This window comes from Protopterus annectens, chromosome 4.part1 (genome assembly GCF_019279795.1).
Source record: "Protopterus annectens isolate FY-2018-M chromosome 4.part1, PAN1.0, whole genome shotgun sequence".
NCBI lineage: Eukaryota > Metazoa > Chordata > Ceratodontiformes > Protopteridae > Protopterus > Protopterus annectens.
The window spans coordinates 826,414,733-826,431,367 of record NC_056734.1 but is presented as its reverse complement, the minus strand read 5'-3'; positions in this window follow the sequence as shown (position 1 = coordinate 826,431,367).

Sequence of the window (16,635 nt, the reverse complement as noted above, 5' to 3'; positions counted from 1 at the left end):
AGTCAGCCATGTCCTTGATTATAATGCCAGTCTCCATTAAATTCTTTTTCAACTAAAAATCTAAATATTTTGATATCAGCTCTGTGGCCCATCCTTCAGCTAAAACGATGGGTCTCATGGGTAGGGAACTAAGTGATTTGTGGATATTTGGTGTACCATAAAAAAATAGGTATTTTAGGTCTGTCAGTCTTTAAATATTGAAATAATTCAGCATCTGTTTGTTGACCCATGTGCATGGCTTGTCTTACAATGCAATTTACATGACTCCTATTTACTTGAATATAGTCATCTGAGTTAAGAAGTTGTAATAGTGTATTAGTATAATATGAAGTCTCCATGACCACAATTCCTTCACCCTTTTCAGCATTTTGAATAACTATTTCTGTGTTGTTAATTAAAGCTCTTAGTGCTTGCTCTTGTCCCCGTGTCAGATTATAAAATTGATGTTTTTTTTTTTGCTGTATTGACTTAACTGTATATTTCTCGCTCTACTGCTCTTTCAAATGCTAAAATGATGGAGTTTTGGTTCAGTATAAACATACTTGTCCTTTTTAAATTATTAGCTGTGCTGTCATTGTTACCAAATAAGATTTTTAATTTAAAGTTCTGATAAAATGTTTTAATTCAGTAATCATCTGTGCTAGATCCATTTGTTGAACAGGAATGAGTGTAAGACCTTTTGATACATCAGAGAGCTCCTCTGAGGTTAATGTATATTTGGAAATGTTAAATACCATATTTGAAGCATCCATTAGGTTTTAATCTGGCTCCGTGTGATGATTTTGATTTGGTCAAAGAAGGCTAACATCATCTCCATATAGCAGAAAGGGCAGCTTAAATTTGTAAGTTGCCAACAACGTAGCAAATCAGAATATTTGTCAGTGTATGAACGCATTTTAAGGATCTTGAGACCTCTGGGGACAATTTTCCACTGCAAATATACAGAGAAGCTCAAACACTGTATTGTAAGCATTTGAATTTGAATCATCTGTGTTAGATCTATTTGTTGAACAGGAACGAGTGTAAGACCTTTTGATACAACAGAGAGCTCCTTTGAGGTTAATGTATATTTGGAAATATTAAATACCATATCTGAAGCATCCATTAGGTTTTCATCTGGCTCTGTGTGATGGGTGATGATTTATCTTCTGGTTGTGCATGTTCCAATTGTGACATTGGTAGTGGTTCCTTGCCCAGAAAGATCAATCCACTATAGTTAGATGTTGTCATGGTTAAGGAATAACTTCCTCATTCACTTGACTGGTGGTTACAGTTTGTAGGCTGGTATGACATATTTGCGTTAGTGTGCCCTTAGTGGCACAAGTAAACACGTTGCCTGTTTTGAAATCTATGATGTCTCTTTTCGGCTTTCTTTTTTAGTTTCAATTAATCTTTTTTCATAGGTAACAATCCTGTCCATAGTTTCCTGTGAAAGTTTTGAGTGTTCATATTAAGTTCCATATTAATTAGTAGATCTACACAGAGTTGTTCCACTTCTTACAAAATTGTGTTTTGATTGGGTCAAAGAAGGCTAACATCATCTCCATATAGCAGAAAGGGCAGCTTAAATTTATAAGCTGCCAACAACGTAGCAAATCAGAATATTTGTCCGTGTATGAACGCATTTTAAGGATCTTGAGACCTCTGGGGACAATTTTCCACTGCAAATATACAGAGAAGCTCAAACACTGCCATTGTAAGCATTTGAATGCAAGAGTAGTATGTTCAAAGAGTTGCAGTTTGTTCCGATATTGCATTAATAGTTCTGTACCTGGTTTCACTTGGGTCTCAAAATGTACAACTCCATCTTCTAGACCTGTTAGCAGGGCATACATTGAGACTTTAACAAGCCTGGAGATCGATACGAAAGTTTTTGTAGCCATGGTGCTAGTAGAACGGATCCCAAATTTATTCATGTCCACAGCACCCACTGATATAGTGTAGAATCTAAAGAAAAAAAAAACAGTATCAGTCCTGTGATAATTGCAGTGCACTTCAAGTATAAATTAATTGAAAATAGTAAACGTGACTGGAACCGCAAATAATTAAAAACTCTAATATTAATATCGCAAAAAAATCACAACAAAACGCAAGAGTAAAGACACTTTCACTGTACGACTTCACCAGGGTGATATTGTATTAGTATAATATGAAGTGTCCATGACCACAATTCCTCCATCCTTGTCAGCGTTTTTAATAACTATTTCTGTGCTGTTAATTAAATCTGTCAGTGCTTGCTCTTGTCCCTGTGTCCAGGCTTAAACAGAATGGTGACTTTAAAACCCCACTCGAGGCAATTGCACAATTTCATTGAATTTTTAATGTCATGTGACTTTGCACTATATACTTTACTTCTGATGAACTGTTTTATATCAGCCTGATGAAGCCATGTGGTGAAAGTGTCCTTACACCTGCATTTTTATTATGATTTTTTTGTGATTTTAATATTAAAGTTTTTAGTTATTCATGGTTCCTGTAACTTTTATTATTTTCAATTGAGTTATACTTGAAATGCACCAGATTTATCACTGCACTGATACTGTTTTTTTCCTTAAAATCTATCCCATCTTGGGACATTTCACTGTACTGTCATCTTCTTAAGGGGCTGTAAAGCCTGAAGGGTTGATATATTTCTATTGTCTGTTCAGTGAAATGGGAATACGGCCCAATATTGACCCATTTCCAGTATGGGGTCTAGTTAGGGGTAATGAACGTGGGATAATATGATCTAATAACACTGTTTGCTGAGTGTACAACCAGTTAGAAATACACAAGATGAGAGTAGGGTCATGTTTGTGTGCTCACACATTTGAGTATGACTTTCATTTGGGCAGAGCTGTAAGATCAGTAATCAGGAACATCCACATAAGTAAATGCAGTGCTTCATGGCCTTGGTGATGGACTATGTACTTTCCTCTGATGGTGTGTGCAATCTTGGAGTTAAATAAGAGTAAGTAAAGGGCTGGATTTAAAGCTCCCCTTGTAAGGAGTGCCGAGTGCCTTCCTGTTAAAAATGCTTTTATTTGCTTTTTTTACCTCCTTTCCTCTGTCATTGATGTGTCCCCATTAGTTTAGTCATTCCTTTCTCCTTACCCCTCCTCTTCCCGTAGGTGGGCACAGCCCTGTCTTAACCCAAGACAAAGGTGGGCCTTCCCACTCAAGGGAGAGCTTTTCCTTATTGTACTTTCATAGATGAGATCGCTATCTCCCCTATGTTAAGAAGGGCAAGAGTTTGGAGGTTGGGATCAAATACATGGAGAAGAGTGGAGATATTTTTACATATGCAGTGGAAGGAAGTCCTAACTGGGGCAGAGCAAGCATGATGTCATGACCATCACAGTACATGCTGCCAGTTCACTCATGTCACCTTAGCTACTAATTCATTGGTAGCCTGCTAAAAAATGCGGAAAGTCTCCTTTGTCTCCACTGGAAGATGCCCTGATTGTCTCTAGAATGAGTCAGCCAATCGAGTTCCTGCAGTGCATGGATGGCTAACTGAACTTCAGTCAACTTGGTCACAGTCAGGACTCCATCCTACAGCACTAAAGTGATAAGCTATAGTTTAAGTTTTAAGAGGTCATGATTTTTCTGATTACCAGTTTTATATCTACAGCTATATGAAATGTGATGTCCTGATTTGTGAGGTCCAGAACTAAACCCTTGACACTTAGCAGATACTGGAATACCAGCTGAATACAGCATGTACATTAACAGGATAAGGGTGACCCCAAAGGTGCTGAAGTCTCAGACACTCACAATCGACTGTCTCAAAGCCAGGGACTCGAGTGACTTGTACTTCCAGTAGGCCTCTTCTCAAACTCAAACTCAAACTCAAATATAAGGCCAGACAAGCAGCTGACACAGCTTACCAGAACAAATTGTTCGAGTTTGAGTTTGATAAGAGCTACAGTTGTAGGGAAGAGACTGATAGGGGGTAGAAGTGTTCTAAGTTTTGGGAGTGGGGTTTAGGTTTAGAGTAGTGCAAAGGGAGTCTTAGGGATAGGGAATCAGAAGGGGGTCTTAAGGTTAGGGAGTGGCAGGGAGTTTAGGTTTAGGGAGCAGGAAGAGTGTTTTAGGGTTATGGCTAGGGAATGAGAGCGGAGTCTTAGGGTTAGGGAGCAAAAAGGGGTCTCAGAGTTAGGGAAAGGAAGAGGGATTTTAGGGTTAAGGAGAAGGAAGAAAGTTTAAGAATTAGGGAGTGGAAAGGGAATTTCTGGGGTTAGAATTAGGGTTCTTGTAGGGCTATACGAGTTTGCTGGATGGAGTGTTGGGAACTAAGTATTTACAGGAGATCAAGTAGTGGGAATTTAAACACTTGCCTTTTCAAGTAAGTGGTAGCAAGCAAGTATATCATGAGCATATAGCACAAAAACACTTGTAGTAGATCTGTTACACTGATCATTATTAATTGCATACATTCTTAAATGAAATGATAGCACAGATTATAAACTTTGCAGCATACCAGTAATTAAACAATAGCCAGTAAATTCAACAGGTAAATGAAAGAAGTGTCATCAAGGAAGTGTGGAGAAAAGGTAGATGTTCAAGACATCCAACTCAAAATACATTGAACAGCAATAGGCGTGAGTAATGCATTACATCAAGGGGGGGCAGTAAATGTTTAGGAATTCAGTCAAGTTAGTCTTACATATAAAACAACAATTCTGGTAATTAAATACACATTTTTGTTGCACACCATTTTTTTGCTAAAACACTACATTAGATTACACTTTATTTGTTTATTTAGTGCATTTGATAATTGGGTAGGTAGGCTGGTCAGTAAACCTTTTTCAGCCATGACCCTAGCCCGAAGGGTAACAATTGTAGTAACAAAGCGAAAGCAAGTATCAAGATAGTCACAGTTTCTATCACCTCAGAAGGTATACAAAATACAGTTTCAAAGCAAGTATATACAGATATGATATCAAGATAAATGGAGTCTGCATGTCCTCCCTGCGGTTGAGTGGCATTCGAAAGACATGCGTGAATGGGCGTGCCTTTGTTGAAGGTTGGGCATTGGGCTGGCACCTTGGCACTGTAAAAAATCTACTGCCAATCATTAGCGGAGTTCCGCTGTGGCGACCCCTAACCGGGAAAAGACGAAAGAAGAAGAAGAAGACAAGTACAAGAGATAGTATGAGAAAAACATTCGCAGACAATGTAGATAATGAAAGTTGTTGTTGTTGAAAGTATGACGGCGTAATTACAATCTATTTAATCTTGTATACAATATATCCAGAATAGGATGATACTTGAGAACAAAGTAAGTGCAAATATTGTTGCAAAAGACTTGTGAAACAAGGTAGATGCAGAAAACATGGTGCAAATAAATTTCTGAGAGATTTGAAAAGATAGATGCAGATAACATGACATTTTGTGAGAGATGATTTATATGCAATAAAGCAAGAGAGACAGAGAAGTAACACAACCTTCTGTTCTAACAACTTAGTTACAATCCATGCCATATGATGTTGAGACTTAAAGAGGTATTGCATATTTGCTCAAGGAGGATGTGAGGTGTCCTCTCTTTTTATTTATAGCAGGAGCAGGCAATTCTGTTTTTCTTTATTTATGAAGATAGTTTCTGATGCTTCTGTATGAAATATAGAAGCATATTTTCACTGAAAATCATTGGTCTGAAAATAAACCTCCAAATTCCCAAATTATTAAACATTAAATCCTGAATGATACTGAATGTTGAAATACTTAATGCCCACTGTAGTTTGAAGTCATCCAGCTTGGCTAAAAGCAATACCTGATTTGTAACAAAAGACAGATGGTTTTAGTTCAGTAACATTTTTTTTCAAAGCCAGAGGGCAAGACCAGGTGCAAAACAGTAGAAGCAGTTGCTGTTTTAATATTTGTACTGTGTAAACCTCATTTCAAATTATAGAACATTGCATAGTAGAAAAGAATGCATCAATGCTTGAGGCCTGTTCACTTTGCTTGCCACTACAATATACAGTTTTAATCTGTGATAAATAAGACTCGAACATTGCAAATACTTTGCAATTTCAGGTACACTGGTAATGATTTTCATCTGCAGTAAGCAGCAATGTTGACTAATGTAGACTTAATTGTTGCTACATAAATAATTCAGAAATGTTTTACAGCCCAGTGTTTGACATGAATAGAAGTTTATACTAAACTTGGTATTTCTGGAGCTAAGGACACTATGTGTATTTGAAACTGTGAATTTAGAAAATAGTAACAGAGTTATACTTCGGCATAGGACAAGCTTCCCCTGCAGACCCCAACTTTATAATCTTTATATGAAATTGCACAGCCCTGGAGTACAGGAAGTGCTCTGTTTTGCAACAAAGACAAATATTTCCTTTACCACAATGTTTTGTGACCTTGGTGCTAAAATGTAAAATTAAGAGAATGTACAGCGCAGGCACTTACATGAAGAGGCACAAGGAAGTGTGTCACCCTGCACTAACACTGGACTTAGTTTGTTGTTTAAAATATGTTGGTCATGTTCTGAAGCAAATATAAGTAACAAACCTTTGGAGGTGGATATAACCTCATTACCATAAACAATACCAAACTGTATACTTTGGATAGGTCAATAAATATAGCAGAGCTAAGGGTATTATTGTTCCTATTTTTATTGATGCAGACCATTTATTGACTGCAGACCATCTACCTGCTATGTATCTAAAAGTTGCTGCTAATGCACTGACCTATCCCATCTCCATCCTGATTAACAGAACCATTGAAGAAGGCTACATTCCTTCTCTCTGGAAAATATCTCATGTTATTCCCCTTCATAAAGGAGGAAAATCAACTAAACTCTCTAACTACTGACCCATAGCCTTGCTCTCTCCTCTTGCTAAAATCATGGAAAAATGTGTCCAAAAGCAACTACTGAAACACCTGTTAACTAACAATCTGCTAGCTAACTGTCAACATGGTTTTAGACCCTACCATAGCACCACCTCTGCCCTCCTCTCCTTCACAGACTGCATCAATAAAAATAGGAACAATAATTTGACCTATCCAAAGCCTTTGATATGGTCAATCACGAAATCTTGTTACACTTACTTAAATCATTTGCACTTCACACAAGCTCAGTTAAATGGTTCCACTCTTACCTGCCCAACAGAAAACAGGCAGTGAGGTGATAAAATAACTTATCCAACCACCTCCAGGGCTCAATTCTTGGCCCTCTCCTCTTTTCAATTTTCATTAATGATCTCCATACTCATATTTCTCCTGCCACCTGTATACAATATGCAGATGATTCCACTTTAATCTGTTCTGCCTCATCCCCCTCTGTACTGCACTCTCACCCAAAGACTTTTTGAAACGTGAGAATTTGGTTCCTCAAACGATGCTTAATTTTGAACCCCAAAAAAAACAAATTATTACTCTTTTCACCAACCCGAAAATCCTCTCCACTGAATTTCTGTCACATCAAGTAATGGCACGAACATTTCACCCGATCCATCTACCAAACTTCTCGGAGTTGAAATAGACAACAATCTGACCTTCGACACACACATCAACAATACTATAAAATTGGTTAACAGAAAACTTGGCTCCCTCTGTAGAATTAAACCATTCCTTACTCCACATGCCAGAACTTCCATTGCCCAGACCCATCTTATCTCCACTCTCCTGTACGCCTCTCCTATCTACACTTCAGTGTCCAAAGCTAACCTCAGCAAACTGTCTGCTGCCTACAACAATATTGCCAGATTTGCCACTAATTCTACATTTAGAACTCACCACTGCCAAAACTTAAGGCAACTACGATGGCTAGAGCTACAAAACCAAATTCTATTTCAACAGATCTCCTTAGCCCACAAAATCCTTTACAAACCCATAAACACATCCATTCTCACATCACTGATCACTCCATACTGCAATCTTAAAAGCCTTCGCTCCTCCGACAAACTACTTATATCAACTAGTAAACCCAATAACTCAGCTGGCAAATCCTTGTTCTCCAACACAGTAGGAAAAACCTGGAATACTCTTCCTCACAATCTCACAGCAATCTCCTCTCTTCCCTGCTTCAAATCCCAACTCAAAACACACCTCAAAACCCACTGGCTCTGCCCCTGTAGCAACCCTGACTAGATTACCTTGGGTATCTAGGTACTCTCAACTTCTCTGCTGTAAATGACTACCTTTCCTCAGGTATCTAGGTACTAGAAAAATTTCTTTACATTTTTTTTCTTTTTTACTTTCTCTAGCTCTAGAAATTCCTAACAAAATACACTCACTATTTTTCTCAACTTCTGCCTTTTAATATCGAATGTTTTTGACATATATATTATAACCATGTCTAATGTTTTACCTAATATTACAAATGCTTGGCCTCTGCTGAAAATGGACATAAATCCAGTTGGACCAGCCCGGTCAACAAATGTAAAATAAAATAAAATAAAATAAATAAAACAAAAAAAAAACATTAGTTTTGTATTTTATTTTGCTGAGGAGGATGGCCCCTGGACTTTTTTTCCCTCAGAGTTGAAATTCTTTACCAAGCCATCATGAAAGACTGAACCAATGATGCTTCATTGCTTAATTCAATGCATTTGTTACTGTATTTCCATACTAAATGCATCAGTAGTAGCTTTTTACTTCCTTGGAAAAAAATGCTGTCAATTAGTTATTCCAAGTAGTACACCTCAGACTGAAAATTAACATTTTTGATGATGCAGTAGTAAAACCACACTGTAAATAAGAAGAGGCCGCTCTAAAGAAATTGGCCTTGCTTACCCATGATGCCTTGCACATATATGTAAATCACTGCCCAATACCTTCCATGACATTTCTTTGTGGGTATTGTTATAAAAAAAAAATTAAGTAAACATTGAAGTTAAAAAAATCAAACAGCACACTATAACCTTCACGCTTCACAAAACCACTTGTAAATTTAAATTGAGGAGTATAACAGGAGATGAAATTAATTGTAAAACTAAGATACTTCTGAAAGTGACTAATGCACTTTTAACCTTTTATGTGTTTTGCACTAGTTATATGGGTCTACTTCACATTACCTAATACCCATTTGACTGACTTTCATTTCACTGAGAAGAAATCACCTAATTTGTCAAAATACTGAAAACTCGTTTGACTGAATTTCATTTTACCGAAAGCTTACAATGCTAAATTTCAAAAGACTAAATGTTAAACCATAGACAAACATACTCATAACACTAATCACTACCTCTTTCCAGAACTTAAAAACGACTTACTTACCCTCTTAACAGAAACTGGACAATATAAAACCAAACTAAGTGGAGGGCTACATTCCCCACACCCTCAAATGTGGGGGCTGTGCCCCCCCCCACACCTCCTAACTATATATACTAACTCCAGGATTGCACTACAGTGGGGAAAAGGGCATATACCTTTTACTTGCCTTACAGTACTCTACACACTGAAACTACTGCTGGGAACGCACAAAACATCTGCCATATTACTTTAGATACTTCCCATAAAAATGTAGAGACATACCCACATTTAAAAACACTACAAGACCACTTTCTACATGACTATCGGTATTCAGTAAGTTACAGAAATTCTGTTTATCACAAACAAGTCACTGGTGAATGGAAACCCACATCATATCTATGGCTTACAATTCAGTGAAATGAGATTCAGTCAAATGAGTTTTCAGTATTTTGAAAATTAGGTGATTTGGTCTCGGTGAAATGAAAGTCAGTCTAATAGGTTTTAGGTGATGTGAAGTAGACCCCTATATATATATATATATATATATATATATATATATATATATATATATATATATACAGTCCTTTTCATTGTTATATTGTTTCACATTTGATAGCCATTTTGGTTTAGTCTTTTATGCTTTGATGAAATGTGCTTAGGGGTTATGTATGGGGACCATCAATATATATTTTCTTTAAAATGCTAAAAATGGATTACAATAGAGTCTCTGATTATAAATAATCTGTTGTGTGATTGAGAAATGGCTGTCAAAAATTTATCTCGACAAAAAAAAACTCAAGAGGTAAATTCTGACATCTATTTTTGATCTATTTTTTGAACACATATAGTTGGTTGTGAATAGTGAAAAATGATTATAATTCTTTGTGGTACAGGGAGCTTTAGCTGTTTTGCTATATTACCAGTTACAGAGAAAGAGAGAGCGAGAGAGAGAAAGCTGTAGGTCTGCAAAGTGTTTTACAGCTTTGAAAAACTTCATGACACTTAGCACTGCCAAGTAGACAGTTGCTAGAAGTGAACTGCACCTCTGATTAACCAACCACTTGTTAAAGGAAAACTCTACCTTAGAAACTCAAAATCAGGTTTCTTCATTGTATATTTGTTTTCTGAGCTATTTTTAATGTTTCAAAATCATCCCAAGTGCTTCTTTTACAATTTTAATGCATTTCCCACAAAATGGAGAATGATGCGGCTTGCCTTGGTAACATAATCTTGTTTTCTTGCTTTCCTTCCTTCGTCCCAGAATACATTTTAAGTCCTGTTTGTATGATTTATGCTAGACATACGAAAGTGGTGTTGTTTTCTCAGGCCATTAAGATAGAATGGCATGATTGTGAAGCACTGTCATCTAAACTCACCTTCTGTAATACAGCTACTTCTATATTTTCCTGACTGAGCCTCATTTATGTGTCTGTCAGAGCTTGTTCTATGCTATAAATAGCTGTTAGTTACTTTCAGCAATACAAAGTAGGTAAATAACAGACTTTTGTAAAGAGATTTTTTGTAGTTCTAAAAGAATTGACAGACCTTCCCCAACTCTATCTTACTGAGGTGTGAAAACTCTGACTGCAGTAAACGGTCCTTGCTGTACATTTACAGGTGACAACTAGTAGGACTCCAAACTTAGTCTGTTTGCTAATTCCCAGTGCCTTCAGTGGGAATGTTTTTTCTCTCTCTCATGAATAATGCAAAATTAAACTATGCTTTACTAGTTCCTTAATTATTTCTGTCATATTCACCCCCATTTTTTTCTATTTCATAGTTATTTATACTTTGGTAATAAGGAAAGTGAAGTGGTCCCAGGACCCTTTTCATCCACAATTCGGGCTACATTGACAAAGATAATAACAAGTAATAAATGCACTTAACAATACAAAGAAAAAAAATACTGACATAAAGACACTGACAAAGATTGCATGTGCAACACATAACCAATGTGTGACAGCAAATACATAAAGCAGTAAGCAACATTTACTAGAATGTATATACTAATAATAGGTTCATAGGTTGGTACTAGGCTATCGGACCTAGGGCCTATACAAGCCTAGCCATAACAATTCCCTGGCTATTTCTTTACACAATATTTACTTGCCTGGACCCCTGTCTACCAGGGTGACTGCCATGATCCCCGGGCTGAATTTCCTATCTCCCATCCAGTCATCAAGGTTCCTTTTGAAGAGGGCCAAAGAGGCACTCTGCTTGACATGTATGGGCAGTCTATTCCAGAGTCTGGGGAGTCTCTGGGTCAGAATCCTATCCCTCCAGCATGTTTTGTTCATTCTGATGACAAGGTTTAGATCCCTGAAGCATGCGGCTCTGAGGGATTGGGATTGGGTGTAGCATGTCCAACAGCTCTGGGTTTGACATGGCCTCATATGTTAAGCAGAGATCGCCTCTGAGTAGACGATATGTGACAGAGTATAGCTGGAGTTTTTTTAGATGGTCAGCATAGGGCATCTGCTTTAGGCCTGTGATTCTTTTAGTGAGGTATTTCTGTGGCCTTTCCAGTTGTTGCAGATGTCTTGAGAGGTACATGCCAAACGGGGCATTATATTCTATAATGGGTCTAATGAGGGATGAGTATAGTGGGACAATGACCTCCTTTTTTCTGGATGAAAACCCCTTAGTGATGAAATATGCCACATAGAAGGATTTTCTGACTGTTGTGGCAATGTGGTTATTGAAGGTGAGACCCTTGGCCACCTGTGTCTCTAAGTCCCTTATCACACTTTCAGTGTTTAGTGTACTGCCAGCTATGTGGTAATTTACGGGTACATATTTTTTCCCAAAGGGGATAACTATACATTTCTTGGAATTAAACTTGAGCCCATGGTTCTGGCACCAAGCATCTGTTTCTGTAAGGCCCTTTTGCAGAATATCCACATCATTTGGGGATTCAATAATGGCTCCCAGTTTGCAGTCATCTGTGGACTTTGTTAGCCAGAGTCCCTTAGTGTTGGCCTGTACTTCAGAGAAGTAGATTACAGTGTGGGTTCTGTCAGTAAGCCAGTTGGCAACTCATGAAGTGATGTAGGGATTAATGCCCAGGTTAGTAAGTTTATCTATGATTCCAGAGTGGGGGATGGTGTCAAAGGCCTTGACAAGGTCCAGATAGGCTATGTGGGCCGCTTTACCTTCGTCCACAGCTCTGGAGACTGATTCAAAGAAGTCAATCAGGTTCATAACACAAGATCGGCCCTTCACGAACCCAAACTGGGTGGGGTCCAGTGTTTGAAGGCTGCCAATGTCTTTGTTTATAAGTTCCATGATAATACGTTCCATGGCCTTGCAGATCAGGCTTGTCATACTGATGAGGCGGTAGTTCCCAGGATCTAAGGTGGATCCCCCCTTGTGGAGTGAGATAACTGTAGCTGTGCGCCACTCAGTGGGCATGAAGCCTGAGGTGAGGCTATGATTAAACATGACACCTAGGTGAGGTGCCAGTTCATTTTGTAGTTCATGAAGTACACAGCCAGGGATGTTGTCTGGTCCCATGGATGCTGTATTCTTAGCTTTGGAGAGTGTGTTTTTTTTACCTGTGTGGCCGGTATTACCAGAATTTGGCAATCTTTTGGTATTGAGATGGGCCCTTTAGGGGGTGAGAGAGGGGTGAAGTTGGCACTGAATTGATCTACCAGGATATTGGCAATATCCTTGGGATCAGTATATTTAATGACATTCTGTTGTAACTCAGAGCAGATCTGAACATTGCCATTTAGATTCTTGACATAGTTATAGAATGCCTTGTGGTTGTCTTTGGAATTTTTGGCAATTTTATTTTCGTAACTAGCTTTGAAGGATTTTATGAGGGATCTCAGTTTCTTACTGAGGTTGGTAAGGGAGTTTTTTTGCATCCTGGGATTTTCCTCTTTTCTGCAACAGTTTCTTTCTTTTGTTGTAAAGTTTGTTTATGGCAGGGGACTACCAGATTGGCTTCCTTTTTTTTGGATCAAAGCATCTTGGTTCTGCTTGGGATGGCATGATTTATGCACAAGTGGATGTGCTCGTACAGTACCTTAGTGTGGGATTCAGCAGTCGAACTTTCAGTTCCCATCTGCATGGGTGTCATGAAGTTTGTCACTTCTGACTTGAGTAACATGAAGTTGGCTTTGGATACATTTTTTACAGAGGTTTCCTTACTGGGGGTTGGGGATGGGATGGGATGTGGATGTTATAAGAGTGATTAGCTTATGGTCAGACCTGACCAATGACCATAGGTGTGGAGCATCGATTTCCCATGTTGGTAATGACCAGGTCTAGGATATTGGAGCCCCTGGTGGGACTATGGATTAGTTGATCCAGGGCATTGGAATTTATAAATTTCAAGAACCGTTGGTCAAAGGTGTTGGTACACAAGTTGTTTTCCCATTTAATGGCAGGGTGGTTGAAATCACCCAGTACTAGGGTGTTTGGTTGTATCTTAATATTTTCCAGTATGTTTAGAAAGGTGTAATGAAAATCTTGGGGCATAGTGGAGGATCTGTGGCAAGCTACAGTTTGGATTGCAGTCTTAGTGTTAGTTGCACCTGGAGAATTTCAGACGCATTGTGTTGGGCAACTAGCCTGGTGGTGTGAATACCCTTGGTGAATATGGAGATCCACTTTTAGTGTTTTGGTCCTGGTTTGGTGGCCGAAAAGTGTGGTAAGAGTTGTAGCCTGGTATTGCAGAGGTGCTCTCTGGAGCTTTGAACCAGGTCTCAGTTACTGCACAGATATTGATGTTCTCCATTTTTAGGAGTGCCTCGAGAGAGTGGACTTTGAGGTTTAGACTTTTAGCATTGAGTAGCATTACCTTCAGATTTTGCATGCTTGTACCTGTTACGGTGGTTGTTTTGTTCTTTGAACATTGCATAAAAAAGGCACTATAGGGGTGGCAACAGCCTTAGCCAGTAACCTGAATCCCAGGGGCGACAGGTGCAGACCATCTCTGGCAAAGCATCATGGTCTGTTGATCATGTCGTCCCAGGCAGACAGATACTGGATCCCCTTTGAATGACAGCAGCAGAAGCTTAGCCAATTGTTGAAGTCAATCATTTTGTCCTTATACTGTGGTATCATTCTAGGCGAAGGCAGGATGCTGTGTAGGGCTAGGGTCATACCTGCCTGGGCCACATGATCTGAGATCTCTTCCATGTCTCTTTTCATGTAGTCCAGGGAGGTAGTCTCAAGTCATTCACTCCAACATGGACAATGACATATAATGACTGATATTTGTACTTGTTGTGGAGTGACTTGAGTGCATGCTTTATGTGGTGGATCCTGGCAGTCGACAGGCAGCTGACTGTAATTTTCTCAGCCTGGTGAGTGGGACATCAGTGTGCCTGACTATAGAGTCACCTATGACTAAAGTGTTGGATACGTTGTTTGTTTGCGTTTCAGCTTCAGAGGTCCTTGTTGCTTGGGCAGGCTACCTCCGCATATGTCGGTTTAGTGTTGCTATGTGAGGTTGTTGGTGGTGTGAGTTTAGAAGGGCTATGTGTTGCTTGAGGTGTAGTGTGGGTGTTAACCTTCTCCTCTTGACTGTCTAGCACAATCTTGGGTGGAGAGAGCTTTGCTTCCAGTTTAGTTATGTTATTGCATCTCTCGCAGGTTGTAGAGTTGGATGGTAGGAGGAGAGGGTTGTCTGTGTACATGAGGCAATTGCTGCATTGCCCCAGTATGCCAAGATTCACCAGGTGGACAGGAGAAATCACCGGAAGCTGACCCTTGGACATGTCTGGTTTGGTGCTTTTATTTGAGAGCTGTTGTTTAGAGCTGTTTTTCCTTACCTTAGCAAGGTACTTTGCAATTATAGGCTGTTTCGTGCCTATGATTAATTTCTCCTTATTAACAAGGAGAGCTGAGTGCTTGTATCAGTTTAAGGCTTTCTAGTGCTTTTCAGCAGGTTTTAGAGCAAGTGCTAGTCACAGGGATGCTTAAAGGTAAGATGAAAAAATGGTTTATCCTAAACACTGCAGTGTGCACTACAGGAGTTAGATGTGAAAGTATGTAACTTAAGTTTTACCTGTCTAAAAAGTTAAGTTTTAGTGGAGAGTCACTATTTTTAAAACAGCAAGATAGATTGAAAGGGAGTGGTCACTTCTGTATTCTGGTACTATGGAATACAGTAGGATGGCCAATAAATGTAAATAGTTGAAGGGAAGTGATTTCACAAAATGATAATTTTGCCCTTACTCACACAAGCCAGTAAAAGCAGAGAGGAAATGAGATATATGGTCAAATTAACATAAGGGGCAGGCAACTAGAAAGACAGTGCTTAGCATATATATATATGAGTCCACTACAAAATTTAGAGATCCCACAATCTCAACTGTCAAAATTCCGAGTCCCGAATGTCAAGATTGTGGACTCTTGAAATTGTGCCCCCACACCCGCTGCAAATTAAATATAGTAATTCCGAGATCGCACTACAGTGCAGAGAATGGTAATGTTCCCATTCTGCACTGTATAGTGATCTACATTACTGTTCATTTCACTGTATAGTGATCTCAGAATTAGTATATTTAGGTTGCAGGGATTATAGTGGGTGCAGGAGGGCTCACACCCCCCCCACCTCAAAAACATATTTTAAATGCTGTCATCCTTTTTTTTTTTTTTTTTATAATGATTTCGAGATTCCACAATCTCGACATTATGGACTCAGGATTTTGACAATTGAGATTGTGGGATCTTGAGATTTAGAAGTGGACACACACACACACACATATATATATATATATATATATATATATATATATATATATATATATATATATATATATATATATATATATATATATATATATATATATATATATATATATATATATATATATAGATATATATATATACACACACACAAACACACACACGTGCAGAAATGGGTGTGGCCGGAGTGATTGACATACCTAGTGTATGTGATGTCACTTGCAAATAAAACATGATTGATACGCATGCAGATTTTCCTGTGACGCCATGAATATTCATTGTTTAATCATAGTTTATCATTTTAAGTTGTGCAATCTTGGAGCTGGTATATTTAAGTTGGGGGGTGGGGATGCATCCCCCCACGGGGGGGTGCAGGGGGGGCTTGCCCCCTGCAAAAGCAAGAAGGGATTTTTTCAGAATTTTTTTTCAAAAGATGTTCAGAGCTCTTGTCCACCAGACAGTAGGTAGTAGCAGCCCTCTTAGCACTGAGTCATTTCAGAGTTCGGTTGTGAAAAGTGAGTTGGACGCAGAGAAGCAGTCTTGTTAGCACAGAGTTTGACAGTGCTATTAAAAGGGATTCCTAACATATGTATGATAGGTCTTTGATATTGGTTTGTCATTTTCCCTTGTCTCTGAAATTTGAATTTCTGTTAAATCGCTAAGGATTAAAGTCAGTAAATAATGCCAGTTGTACGGTTAACATACATTTGGCTTTATTAAGCTTAGTTGTGAAAGCAA